Source organism: Aethalodelphis obliquidens, unplaced genomic scaffold (assembly GCF_003676395.1).
Source record: "Aethalodelphis obliquidens isolate GAN/ISIS:26980383/991018 unplaced genomic scaffold, ASM367639v1 scaffold53, whole genome shotgun sequence".
NCBI classification, from domain to species: Eukaryota; Metazoa; Chordata; class Mammalia; order Artiodactyla; family Delphinidae; genus Aethalodelphis; species Aethalodelphis obliquidens.
The window spans coordinates 4,733,564-4,745,151 of record NW_020837997.1 but is presented as its reverse complement, the minus strand read 5'-3'; the positions used below and the strand labels follow the sequence as shown (position 1 = coordinate 4,745,151).

The 11,588-nt window shown below is 39.7% G+C and overlaps 1 non-coding gene across 1 annotated transcript; it reads right to left on the bottom strand.

Annotated features, from left to right (window-relative positions):
- Positions 1–2,635: 2,635 nt before the first annotated feature.
- On the bottom strand, positions 2,636–2,708 carry TRNAE-CUC (transfer RNA glutamic acid (anticodon CUC)). The gene has a single exon. It is a non-coding gene; the product is annotated as a tRNA-Glu (tRNA).
- Between the last annotated feature and the right edge of the window lie 8,880 nt (positions 2,709–11,588).

Genomic DNA, 11,588 nt, shown 5'->3' with positions numbered 1-11,588 from the left:
CTTTGGATTGTCTCCATTTTCAAAGAAGTTATAAACTTCTTAGGTGATCTTAATTTTGTTTCTAATTGAAATTTGGATCATATCACATAGGATTCTTCATAAATTATATTGGGATCTAAAAAGAACTGTATATTCCTTCTATAATTAATGAACTCACAAAGTGAATAAATTTGAAAAATTGAGAACTATTGTTGGCATTCACTTGATATACAAAATAGAAGGGTTAATAAATATTTGAGAAAGAAAGCACTTTATTCAAATGTTGTTATTATCTCTATATTTACCCTTACTCAGTGTTCTAATTCTTGACATGTAATGGAAAGTCTTACACAGGTTAACTAAGAGGATGAATCAAAAGACTATTCTACTTAAAACAGGTGTAAAAATTTGAAATTAAGTTAGGATATATTGTAATAGATGTATAAATTGGCAAGTTGCTTCTGTTTTAAATGATCTCTGTTGGTTTCCCACAATTACATTTTCTAATTCTTGTTATTTTTCCTGCATTTACTTAGATTTAATTCATTTTCTTTTTGTAGTTTCCTTAGGTAGACACTTACATTATTTTTTTAATAAATTTATTCATTTATTTACTTTTGGCTGTGTTGGGTCTTAGTTGCTGAGTGCGGGCTTTCTCTAGTTGTGGGGAGTGGGGGCTACTCTTTGTTGCGGTGCACAGGCTTCTCATTGCGGTGGCTTCTCTCATTGCGGAGCATGGGCTCTACGTACGTGGGCTCAGTAGTTGTGGCTCACGGGCTCTAGAGCGCTGGCTCAGTAGTTGCGCATGGGCTTAGTTGCTTCACGGCATGTGGGATCTTCCTGGACCAGGGCTCGAACCCGTGTCCCCTGCACTGTCAGGTGGATTCTTAACCACTGTGCCACCAGGGAAATCCAACCTTGTATTTTTAAAATTTATTTTATTCAGGTATAGTTGATGTACAATGTGTTAATTTCTGCTGTACAGCAGTTAGTTATACATATATATATATACATTCTTTTTCATATTATTTTCCATTATGGTTTATCACAGGATATTGAATATAGTTCCCTGTGCTATACAGTAGGACCTTGTTGTTTATCCATTCTATATATAGTAGTTTGCATCTGCTAATCCCAAACTCCCAATCCATCCCTCCTCTACTCCCACTTCCTGCTTGGCAACCACAAGTCTGTTCTCTATGTCTGTGAGTTTGTTTCTGTTTCATAGATAAGTTTATTTGTGTCATATTTTAGATTCCACATATAAGTGATATCATATGGTATTTGTCTTTCTCTTTCTGACTTACTTCACTTAGTATGATAATCTCTAGGTACATCCATGTAGCTGCACATGGCATTATTTCATTCTTTTTTAATGCCTGAGTGTATTCCACTGTGTATATGTACCACATCTTCTTTATCCATTCATCTATCGTTGGACATTTAGGTTGTTTCCATGTCTTGGCTATTGTGAATAGTGCTGCTATGAACATAGGGGTGCATGTATCTTTTTGAATTAGAGTTTTATCTGGTTATATGCCCAGGATTAGGATTGCTTGGTCATATAGCAACTCTATTTTTAGTTTTGGGGTTTTTTTTTTTGGCAGTGCCGCACGGCATGCGTGATCCTAGTGACACAACCAGGGATCGAACCCTCGCCCCTCACAGTGGAAGCGCGGAGTCCCAACCACTGGGCTACCAGGGAAGTCCCTATTTTTAGTTTTTTGAGGAACCTCCATACTATTTTCCATAGTGACTGCACCACTTTACATTCCCACCAACAGTGTAGGAGGGTCCCCTTTTCTCTACACCCTCTCCAGCATTTGTTATTTGTAGACTTTTTAATGATGGCCATTCTGACCGGTGTGAGGTGGTACCTCACTGTAGATTTGATTTGCATTTCTCTAATAATTTAGACGCTTACATTATTGATTATAGATCTTTTCTACAGTATGCATTCAGTGGTATAAATTTCCCTCTAGGTACTGAATTTGCTGTATCCCACAAAATTTGATAAGTTGTATTTTCATTTTTATTTAATTCAAAATAATGTTTAATTGTTCTCAAGACTTCTTTGATTCATGTGTTATTTAGAAGTGTGTTGTTTAATCTCCAAGTATTTGGGGGTTTTCCACTATCTTTCCGCGATTGATTTCTAGACTAATGCCAGTGTGGTCTGAGCATATTTTGTATGATTTCTTTTTTTTTTCTTTCAAATCTATTAAGGTGCATTTTATGTCCCAGAATGTGGTCTTTCTTGGTGAATGTTCCATGTGAACTTGAGAAGAATGTGTATTCTGCTGTTGTTGCCTGAAGTATTCCATAGATTACAATTAAGTCCAGTTGTGTCATCGTGCTGTTCAGTTCAACTTTGTCCTTCCTGATTTTTTGCTTGCTGGAATTTATGATTCATGATAAGGGGGTGTTGAAGTCTACCGCTATAGTAGTGGATTCATTTCTCCTTGCAGGTCTATCGGTTTTTTAAAAAAATAATTGATTTATTTATTTTGGCTGCACCAGGTCTTAGTTGTGGCATGTGGGATCTTTGTTGAGGCATGCAGGATCTTGTGGTTGTGGCACACAGACTTCTTAGCTGCGGCATTTGGGCTATTAGTTGCGGCATGAGGGCTTTTAGTTGTGGCATGTGGGATCTTAGTTCCCCAGCCAGGGATCGAACCTGGGCCCCCTGCATTGAGAGTGCAGAGTCTTACCCAGTGGACCACCAGGGAAGTCCCTCTGTCCGTTTTTGCCTTGTATACTTTGCCCCTCTGTTGTTACACACATACACGTGAAGGATTGCTATGTCTTCTTGGAGACGTGGCCCCTATATAATTATGTACTGCCCTTCCTCATTCCTGTGAGTTTTCATTGCTCTGCAGTCTGCTTTGTCTGAAATTAATATAGCTATGCCAGTTTTCTTTTGTTTGGTGTTGGCATGGTATATGTTTGTCCATCCTTTTACTTTTATCTATCTCTGTGTTTATATTCAAAGTGTGCTTCTTGTAGACAACATATAATTAGGTCTTATTTTATTATCTACTATGACAGTTTGTGTCTTTCCATGTGGTATTTAGACCACTGATGCTTAAAATGATTGATACAGTTGGATTAATATCTACCATATTTTTTACTATTTTCTTACTACTTCTTTATTTACTTTGGCTCCGCCAGGTCTTAGTTGCAGCATGAGGGATCTTTAGTTGTGGCATGTGAACTCTTAGTTGCAGCATGCATGTGGGATCTAGTTCCCTGACCAGGGATCGAACCCAGGCCCCCTGCATTGGGAGTGTGGAGTCTTAGCCAGTGGACCACCAGGGAAGTCCCCACTTTAAAAGTTTTATCCTGCTTGGTATTCTCTGAGCTTCCTGAATCTGTGCCTTTGGTGTCTATCATTAATTATGGGAAGATCTCATTAACTAACTGAGATCTTCAGTTATTTCTCCTGTTCCTTTCTGTCTTCTCCTTCAGATATTTCCATTATGTTTATGTTACACCTTTTGTTAATTGTTCCAGAGTCTGTTCTTTTTGATCTTTATTTTCCCTTTGCATTTCATATTAGAAGATTCTATTGGCATTTCTTCAAGCTCACTGATTGTTTCCTCAGACATTTCCAGTGTACTGATGAACCCCTCAAAGGCACTCTTCATTTCTGTTACAGTGTTTTCTATTTATTGCATTCCCTTGTGATTCTTAGGGTTTTCACCTCTGTTTACATTACCAATCTGTTCTTTTTTTAAAAAAAACATTTTTATTGGAGTATAATTGCTTTACAATGGTGTTTTAGTTTCTGCTTTATAACAAAGTGAATCAGTTATACGTATACATATGTTTCCATATCTCTTCCCTCTTGTGTCTCCCTCCCTCCCACCCTCCCTATCCCATCCGTCTAGGTGGTCACGAACCACCGAGCTGATCTCCCTGTGCTATGCAGCTGCTTCCCACTAGCTATTTATTTTACGTTTGGTAGTGTATATATGTCCATGCCACTTCTCACTTTGTCACAGCTTACCCTTCCCCCTCCCCATATCCTCAAGTCCATTCTCTAGTAGGTCTGTGTCTTTATTGCCATCTTACCCCTAGGTTCTTCATGACCTTTTTTTTCCCCTTAGATTCCACATATCTGTGTTAGCATATGGTATTTGTTTTTCTCTTTCTGACTTACTTCACTCTGTATGAAAGAATCTAGGTCCATCCACCTCACTACAAATAACTCAATTTCATTTCCTTTTATGGCTGAGTAATATTCCATTGCACATATGTGCCACATCTTCTTTATCCATTCATCTCTTGCTGGACACTTAGGTTGCTTCCATGTCCTGGCTATTGTAAATAGAGCTGCAGTGAACGTTTTGGTACATGACTCTTTTTGAATTACGGTTTTCTCAGGGTATATGTCCAGCAGTGGGATTGCTGGGTCTTATGGTAGTTCTATTTTTAGTTTTTTAAGGAACCTCCATACTGTTCTCCATAGTGGCTGTATCAATTTACATTCCCACCAGCAGTGCAAGAGTGTTCTCTTTTCTCCACACCCTCTCCAGCATTTATTGTTTGTAGATATTTTGATGATGGCCATTCTGACTGGTGTGAGATGATATCTCATTGTAGTTTTGATTTGCATTTCTCTAATGATTAATGATGTTGAGCATTCTTTGATGTGTTTGTTGGCAATCTGTATATCTTCTTTGGAGAAATGTCTATTTAGGTCTTCTGCCCATTTTTGGATTGGGTTGTTTGCTTTTTGTTATTGAGCTACATGAGCTGCTTGTAAATTTTGGAGATTAATCCTTTGTCAGTTGCTTCATTTGCAAATATTTTCTCCCATTCTGAGGGTTGTCTTTTAGTCTTGTTTATGGTTTGCTTTGCTGTGCAAAAGCTTTAAAGTTTCATTAGGTCCCATTTGTTTATTTTTGTTTTTATTTCCATTTTTCTAGGAGGCGGGTCAAAAAGGATCTTGCTGTGATTAATGTCATAGAATGTTCTGCCTATGTTTTCCACTAAGAGTTTGATAGTGTCTGGCCTTACATTTAGGTCTTTAATCCATTTTGAGTTTATTTTTGTGTATGGTGTTAGGGAGTGTTCTAATTTCATTCTTCTACATGTACCTGTCCAGTTTTCCCAGCACCACTTATTGAAGAGGCTGTCTTTTCTCCACTGTATATTTTTGCCTCCTTTATCAAAGATAAGGTGACCATATGTGCGTGGGTTTATCTCTGGGTTTCTATCCTGTTCCATTGATCTATATTTCTGTTTTTGTGCCAGTACCATACTGTCTTGATTACTGTAGCTTTGTAGTATAGACTGAAGTCAGAGAGCCTGATTCCTCCAGCTCCATTTTTCGTTCTCAAGATTGCTTTGTCTATTCGGGGTCTTTTGTGTTTCCATACAAATTGTGAAATTATTTGCTCTAGCTCTGTGAAAAATGCTAGTGGTAGTTTGATAGGAATTGCATTGAATATGTAGATTGCTTTGGGTAGTAGAGTCATTTTCACAATGTTGATTCTTCCAATCCAAGAACATGGTATATCTCTACATCTATTTGTATCATCTTTAATTTCTTTCATCAGTGTCTTATAATTTTCTGCATACAGCTCTTTTGTCTCCTTAGGTAGGTTTATTCCTAGATATTTTATTCTTTTTGTTGTAGTGGTAAATGGGAGCGTTTTCTTAATTTCACTTTCAGATTTTTCATCATTAGTGTATAGGAATGCCAGAGATTTCTGTGCATTAATTTTGTATCCTGCTACTCTACCAAGTTCATTGATTAACTCTAGTAGTTTTCTGGTAGCATCTTTAGGATTCTCTATGTGTAGTATCATGTCATCTGCAAACAGTGACAGCTTTACTTCTTCTTTTCCGATTTGTATTCCTTTTATTTCTTTTTCGTCTCTGATTGCTGTGGCTAAAACTTGCAAAACTATGTTGAATAATAGTGGTGAGAGTGGGCAACCTTGTCTTGTTCCTGATCTTAGTGGATATGGTTTCAGTTTTTCACCGTTGAGGATGATGTTGGCTGTGTGTTTGTCATATATGGCCTTTATTATGTTGAGGAAAGTTCCCTCTATGCCTACTTTCTGCAGGGTTTTTTTATCATAAATGGGTTTTGGCTTTTGTCGAAAGCTTTCTCTGCATCTATTGAGATGATCATATGGTTTTTCTCTTTCAATTTGTTAATATGGTGTATCACGTTGATTGATATGCGTATATTGAAGAATCCTTGCATTCCTGGAATGAACCCCAATTGATCATGTTGTATGATCCTTTTAATGTACTGTTGGATTCTGTTTGCTAGTATTTTGTTGAGGATTTTTGCATCTGTGTTCATCAGTGATATTGACCTGCAGTTTTCTTTGTGACATCTTTGGTTTTGGTATCAGGGTGATGGTGGCCTCATAGAATGAGTTTGGAAGTGTTCCTCCCTCTGCTATATTTTGGAAGAGTTTGAGAAGGATAGGTGTTATCTCTTCTCCAAATGTTTGATAGAATTTGCCTGTGAAGCCATCTGGTCCTGGGCTTTTGTTTGTTGGAAGATTTTTAATCACAGTTTCAATTTCAGTCGTTGTGATTGGTCTGTTCATATTTTCTATTTCTTCCTGGTTCAGTCTCAGCAGGTTGTGCATTTCTAAGAATTTGTCCATTTCTTCCAGGTTGTCCATTTTATTGGCGTAGAGTTGCTTGTAGTAATCTCTCATGATCCTTTGTATTTCTGCAGTGTCAGTTGTTACTTCTCGTTTTTCATTTCTAATTCTATTGATTTGAGTCTTCTCCCTTTTTTTCTTGATGAGTCTGGCTAATGGTTTATCAATTTTGTTTATCCTTTCAAAGAACCAGCTTTTAGTTTTATTGATCTTTGCTATCATTTCCTTCATTTCTTTTTCATTTATTTCTGATCTGATTTTTATGATTTCTTTCCTTCTGCTAACTTTGGGGTTTTTTTTGTTCTTCTTTCTCTAACTGCTTTAGGTGCAAGGTTAGGTTGTTTATTCGAGATGTTTCCTGTTTCTTAAGGTAGGATTGTATTGCTATAAACTTCCCTCTTAGAACTGCTGTTGCTGCATCCCATAGGTTTTCGGCTGTCGTGTCTCCATTGTCATTTGTTTCTAGGTATTTTTTGATTTCCTCTTTGATTTCTTCAGTGATCACTTGGTTATTAAGTAGTGTATTGTTTAGCTTCCATGTGTTTGTATTTTTTACAGATCTTTTCCTGTAATTGATATCTACTCTCATAGCGTTGTGGTTGGAAAAGATACTTTATACGATTTCCATTTTCTTAAATTTACCAAGGCTTGATTTGTGACCCAACATATGATCTATCCTGGAGAATGTTCCATGAGCACTTGAGAAAAATGTGTATTCTGTTGGTTTTGGATGGCATGTCCTATAAACATCAATTAAGTTCATCTTGTTTAATGTATCATTTAAAGCTTGTTTTCTTATTTATTTTCATTTTGGGTGATCTGTCCATTGGTGAAAGTGGGGTGTTAAAGTCCCCTACTATGATTGTGTTACTGTCAGTTTCCCCTTTTGTGGCTGTTAGTATTTGCCTTATGTATTGAGGTGCTCCTATGTTGGGTGCATAAATATTTACAATTGTTATGTCTTCTTCTTGGATCAATCCCTTGATCATTATGTAGTGTCCTTCTTTGTCTCTTCTAATAGTCTTTATTTTAAAGTCTATTTTGTCTGATATGAGAATTGCTACTCCAGCTTTCTTTTGATTTCCATTTGCATGGAATATCTTTTTCCATCCCCTCACTTTCAGGCTGTATGTGTCCCTAGGTCTGAAGTGGGTCTCTTTTAGACAGCATTTATATGGATCTTGTTTATGTATCCATTCAGCCAGTCTGTGTCTTTTGGTGGGAGCATTTAATCCATTTACATTTAAGGTAATTATCGATATGTATGTTCCTATTCCCATTTTCTTAATTGTTTTGGGTTTGTTATTGTAGGTCTTTTCCTTCTCTTCTATTTCTTGCCTAGAGAATTCCTTTAGCATTTGTTGTAAAGCTGGTTTGGTGGTGCTGAACTCTCTCAGCTTTTGCTTGTCTGTAAAGGTTTTAATTTCTCCATCAGATCTGAATGAGATCCTTGCTGGGTAGAGTAATCTTGGTTGTAGGTTTTTCTCCATCACCTTAAGTATGTCCTGCCAGTCCCTTCTGGCTTGCAGAGTTTCTGCTGGAAGATCAGCTGTTAACCTTATGGGGATTCCCTTGTGTGTTATTTGTTGTTTTTCCCTTGCTGCTTTTAATATGTTTTCTTTGTATTTAATTTTTGATAGTTTGATTAATATGTGTCTTGGCGAGTTTATCCTTGAATTTATCTTGTATGGGACTCTATGTGCTTCCTGGACTTGAACTATTTCCTTTCCCATATTAGGGAAGTTTTCAACTATAATCTCTTCAAATATTTTCAGTCCCTTTCTTTTTCTCTTCTTCTGGGACCCCTATAATTCGAATGTTGGTGCGTTTAATGTTGTCCCAGAGGTCTCTGGGACTGTCCTCAGTTCTTTTTATTCTTTTTTCTTTATTCTGCTCTGCAGTAGTTATTTCCACTATTTTATCTTCCGGGTCACTTATCCGTTCTTCTGCCTCAGTTATTCTGCTATTGATACATTGTAGAGTATTTTTAATTTCATTTATTGTGTTGTTCATCATTGCTTGTTTCCTCTTTAGTTCTTCTAGGTCCTTGTTAAATGTTTCTTGCATTTTCTCTATTCTATTTCCAAGATTTTGGATCATCTCTACTATCATTATTCTGAATTCTTTTTCAGGTAGATTGCCTATCTCCTCTTCATTTGTTAGGTCTGTGGGGTTTTTTTTTATCTTGCTCCTTTATCTGCTCTGTGTTTTTCTGTCTTCTTATTTTGCTTATTTTACTGTGTTTGGGGTCTCCTTTTTGCAGGCTGCAGGTTCGTAGTTCCTTTTGTTTTTGGTGTCTGTCCCCAGTGGCTAAGGTTGGTCAGTGGGTTTTGTAGGCTTCCTGGTGGAGGGGAGTAGTGCCTTGTTTCTGGTGGATGAGGCTGGATCTTGTGTTTCTGGTGGGCAGGTCCACGTCTGGTGGTGTGTTTTGGGGTGTCTGTGGCCTTATTATGCTTTTAGGCAGCCTCTCTGCTAATGGAGGGGGCTGTATTCCTGTCTTGCTAGTTGTTTGGCATAGGGTGTCCAGCACTGTAGCTTGCTGGTCATTGAGTGAAGCTGGTTGTTGGTGTTGAGATAGAGATCTCTGGGAGATTTTTGCCATTTGATATTACGTGGAGCTGGGAGGCCTCTTGTGGACCGGTGTCCTGAAGTTGGCTCTCCCACCTCAGAGGCACAGCCCTGACTTCTGGCTGGAGTACCTAGAACCTTTCATCCACATGGCTCAGAATAAAAGGGAGAAAAAATAGAAAGAAAGAGGACAAAATAAAATAAAATAAAAGATAAAATAAAGTTATTAAAGTAAAAAATAATTATTAAGAAAAAATTTTAAAAAGTTAAAAAAAGACGGACAGAACGCTAGGAAAATTGGTGAAAGCAAAAGCTATACAGAGAAAATCTCACAGAGAAGCATACACATACACACTCACAAAAAGAAGAAAAGGGGAAAAAATAATACATCTTGCTCCCAAAGGCCACCTCCTCAATTTGGGATGATTCGTTGTCTATTCAGGTATTCCACAGATGCAGGGTGCATCAAGTTGATTGTGGAGATTTAATCCGCTGCTTCTGAGGCTGCTGGGTGGGATTTCCCTTTCTCTTCTTTGTTCTCACAGCTCCCGGGGTTCAGCTTTGGATTTGGCCCCACCTCTGCATGTAGGTCACCTGAGGGTGTCTGTTCTTCGCTCAGACTGGACGGGGTTAAAGGAGCAGCTGGTTTGGTGGCTCTGGCTCACTCAGGACGGGGGGAGGGAGGGGTACAGATGCAGGGCGAGCCTGCGGCGGCAGAGACCAGCATGACGGTGCACCAGCCTGAGGCGCACCGTGCGTTCTCCTAGGGAAGTTGTCCCTGGATCACGGGACCCTGGCGGTGGCGGGCTGCACAGGCTCCCAGGAGGGGAGGTGTGGATAGTGACCTGTGCTCGCACACAGGCTTCTTGGTGGCTGCAGCAGCAGCCTTAGCGTCTCATGCCCGTCTCTGGGGTCCGCATTGATAGCCACAGCTCGCGCCCCTCTCTGGAGCTCCTTTAAGCAACGCTCTTAATCCCCTCTCCTTGCGCACCAGGAAACATAGAGAAAAGAAAAAGTCTCTTGCCTCTTCAGCAGGTCCAGACTTCTTCCCGGACTCCCTCCCGGCTAGCTGTGGCGCACTAGCCCCCTTCAGGCTGTGTTCACGCTGCCAACCCCAGTCCTCTCCCTGCAATCTGACCGAAGTCTGAGCCTCAGCTTCCAGCCCCTGCCCGCCCCGGCGGGTGAGCAGACAAGCCTCTCGGGCTGGTGAGTGCTGGCCGGCACCGATCCTCTGTGCGGGAATCTCTCCACTTTGCCCTCCGCACCCCTGTTGCTGTTCTGTCCTCCGTGGCTCCGAAGCTTACCCCCTCTGCCACCCGCAGTCTCCGCCCGCGAAGGAGCTTCTAGTGTATGGAAACCTTTCCTCCTTCAGAGCTCCCTCCCACTGGTGCAGGTCCCATCCCTATTCTTTTGTCTCTGTTTTTTCTTTTTTCTTTTGCCCTACCCAGGTACGTGGGGGAGTTTCTGGCCTTTTGGGAGGTCTGAGGTCTTTTGCCAGCGTTCAGTTGGTGTTCTATAGGAGCAGTTCCACGTGTAGATGTATTTCTGATGTATCTGTGGGGAGGAAGGTGATCTCCACGTCTCACTCTTCCGCCATCTTCTCAAATCCCCTACCCATCTGTTCTTGTATGACATCCACTCTTTCCATTAGAGCCTATATATAGCATGTTAATCACGGTCTGATAATTCCAACATCTTTGCTAAATCTGAATCTGGTTCTTTGCTTGCCCCGTCTCTTCAAACTTTGTTTTTTACGTCTTTTGGTAGACGTTTAAATTTGTTGTTGGAAGCTGCACCTGATATACTACGTGAAAAGAACTGAGTTAAATAGGACTTTACTGTAAGCTTTTACATTTCTCCTAGAGTTTCAGCTATGTTTACCATTTGCTGTAGGTGTCAGAGGCTGAAATATCCTCTTCAGTCAGGCACCGTTACAATAAACCAGAGCCCTGTGGGAGTGACCATATTGGTATAAATGTCTGGTATAGGAGGGCTTCTACTAATAAGGTGCCAGTAAGGCTGATCACAACAAAGTAGTGGGTACTAAAGGCTGGGGGTTGAGTCTAATGCCTCCAAAAGGAGGAAGAACTGTTTAGAAGACCATGCATTAATTTTGCAATGTTAACATGGTCTGTCTAAGCAAGGCTTTCTGGCATTCTGTGAGAGCTGTAGCCTGAGGTTGTCAGGGAGGTAAAAGTTCCACTATATGCTTTTTTAAAAGAGCCCAGTGTTGCATATTTTAAGAAATTAATTGAACACAACAAAATGGTCAGAACACTGAAGGCAATAAGGAGTATCTTGGTGGGTTCTTGCCTTTTGGCTTCAGAAGTGGCGTCTGGTGACATAGATGAGTAATATGCCTGTAGAAGCATCTATCATGGTCAGAGCATCATGAGTAGCTCCTGA